Source organism: Idiotropiscis lumnitzeri, unplaced genomic scaffold, assembly GCF_059441095.1.
Source record: "Idiotropiscis lumnitzeri isolate Australia: NSW breed Sydney's pygmy pipehorse unplaced genomic scaffold, RoL_Ilum_1.0 HiC_scaffold_256, whole genome shotgun sequence".
NCBI classification, from domain to species: domain Eukaryota; kingdom Metazoa; phylum Chordata; class Actinopteri; order Syngnathiformes; family Syngnathidae; genus Idiotropiscis; species Idiotropiscis lumnitzeri.
In genome coordinates this window covers 197,501-200,148 of record NW_028283794.1, presented here as the reverse complement: position 1 = coordinate 200,148, position 2,648 = coordinate 197,501, and positions in this window count along the sequence as shown.

The following is a 2,648-nucleotide window of genomic DNA, read 5'->3' as shown; positions in this document are numbered from 1 at the left end:
CGCGGCGCGGCTCACAGCCCGCCCTCAGGCACGGAGCTCCGGGGAAATTTGCCTCATTTCTTCTAAGTCCCCTTTCCAGCGGGGAACTTTCAAACATTGTATCCGACCACTGAAGGCTGTTGGCGGGCGCGGCGCGGCTCACAGCCCGCCCTCAGGCACGGAGCTCCGGGGAAATTTGCCTCATTTCTTCTAAGTCCCCTTTCCAGCGGGGAACTTTCATACATTGTATCCGACCACTGAAGGCTGTTGGCGGACGCGGCGCGGCTCACAGCCCGCCCTCAGGCACGGAGCTCCGGGGGAATTTGCCCCCTCATTTCTTCTAAGTCCCCTTTAGGCGACCAGGGGTTGACAATTTAGGTGACCAGGGGTTGACAATTTAGGCGACCAGGGGTGACTTTTAGGCGACCAGGGGTGAGGTTTAGGCGACCAGGGGTGAGGTTTAGGCGACCAGGGGTAGCGTTTAGGCGACCAGGGGCGTTGCAGTTCCGCCGAATTGCATTAGGGGCGCTGCAGTAGGCAAACGTTTTTACCCCTAGTCAGAGGGTCATTTGCCTACTTCCCAGGTTTACCCGGGTTTTCCAAAACACCTGGGGCACATTTTTAGGAACCACGTTTTTAGAAACAAAAATTCTTCTATGTCCACCTCCGTGAAAGAAATTGCCCAATGGTTCCCGCGGAAGAGAGCTGCCAGGCGGACGCATACTGCAATAACGGCCGCCCTGGCGCTCTGGTGGATGTTATCCTCGAAATTTCTTCTATGTGCCCATTCCAGCGGGCAACTTGCGAACAATGGTGTCCGACCATGGAAGGCTGTTGGCGGACGCGGCGCGGCTCACAGCCCGCCCTCAGGCACGGAGCTCCGGGGGAATTTTCCCCTCATTTCTTCTAAGTCCCCATTCCAGCGGGGAGCTTGCAAACGTGGTATCCGACCACTGAAGGCTGTTGGCGGGCACGGCCCCACCAGCGCAACACGGCACTTCCTATGACTCGGGTCCGACGCAGGAGGAGCGGTCCTCCCGGCCCCGCCACACGGCACTTCCTATGACTCGGGTCCGACGCAGGAGGAGCGGTCCTCCCGGCCCCGCCACACGGCACTTCCTATGACTCGGGTCCGACGCAGGAGGAGCGGTCCTCCCGGCCCCGCCACACGGCACTTCCTATGACTCGGGTCCGACGCAGGAGGAGCGGTCCTCCCGGCCCCGCCACACGGCACTTCCCATGACTCGGGTCCGACGCAGGAGGAGCGGTCCTCCCGGCCCCACCACCGCCACACGGCACTTCCCATGACCCGGGTCCGACGCAGGAGGAGCGGTCCTCCCGGCCCCACCGCAACACACACAACCACTGACCGATTGGCAATCATGACCCGCCATCGGAGGGCCCCTGCCGGCCCCGGCCTCGCGCCGGGGTGTTCGGGTGGACGGTTCCTTCGGCCTGCGGGTCGACCTCTGAGCGTTGGCCGGCACCGCAGCACACACAACCACTGACCGATTGGCAATCATGACCCGCCATCGGAGGGCCCCTGCCGGCCCCGGCCTCGCGCCGGGGTGTTCGGTGTGGACGGTTCCTTCGGCCTGCGGGTCGACCTCTGAGCGTTGGCCGGCACCGCAGCACACACATAACCACTGACCGATTGGCAATCATGACCCGCCATCGGAGGGCCCCTGCCGGCCCCGGCCTCGCGCCGGGGTGTTCGGGTGGACGGTTCCTTCGGCCTGCGGGTCGACCTCTGAGCGTTGGCCGGCACCGCATCACCGCAGCACACATAACCACTGACCGATTGGCAATCATGACCCGCCATCGGAGGGCCCCTGCCGGCCCCGGCCTCGCGCCGGGGTGTTCGGGTGGACGGTTCCTTCGGCCTGCGGGTCGACCTCTGCGCGTTGGCCGGCACTTCCCTACCGTTACCCCCCCACCCCTGGGGTTGTGACAAAACGGCACTTCCTATGACTCGGGTCCGACGCTGGAGGAGCGGTCCTCCCGGCCCATCTCGCACCCACACCCTGACATATACTGCACCACACCAACCACTGACCGATTGGCAAGCATGACCCGCCATCGGAGGGCCCCTGCCGGCCCCGGCCTCGCGCCGGGGTGTTCGGGTGGACGGTTCCTTCGGCCTGCGGATCGACCTCTAGCGCACCAACCAGCGCGAAACCGCTTTCGTCGCGAGACCGAGACGACCCTGTCGCGTGCCCGTTGGCCACACGGGCCCAGAGATGTCCTACACGGGAGTTCCGCCGCGCTCGCGGGTACCCCGCGCCGCCCCGCCACGAGAGGGGCGCGGGAGCCCAGGCCCGCATCAGCCGAGCGGTCCTTTCCGAAAAAGCATGTTTCTCAAACCCTACCGGCGTCTGTCAGAAGACGCCGCCTCCGAGTGCGTGTTGCGGTCGCGGGCGTGCGGGCGGCTCCGGCTCCCTCCCGCGACTGACCGCCACGCGGTAACGCGGCCTCTACGGACCGAGTACATACCGAGGCCCAGCCGACTTCCTCACCGCGCACGGGGGCTGAATCGTAACGGAAATTTCGGTAGCCCACGTCCGAAATAAATATGAAAGAAACGAGGGAGGCTGGGGTGCCGCCGGGGGTAACCCCGCGGGAGGCCGTCTCCCGCGGGCGCCGCCCGGTCCCCGCGCCCGGCTCCCCGC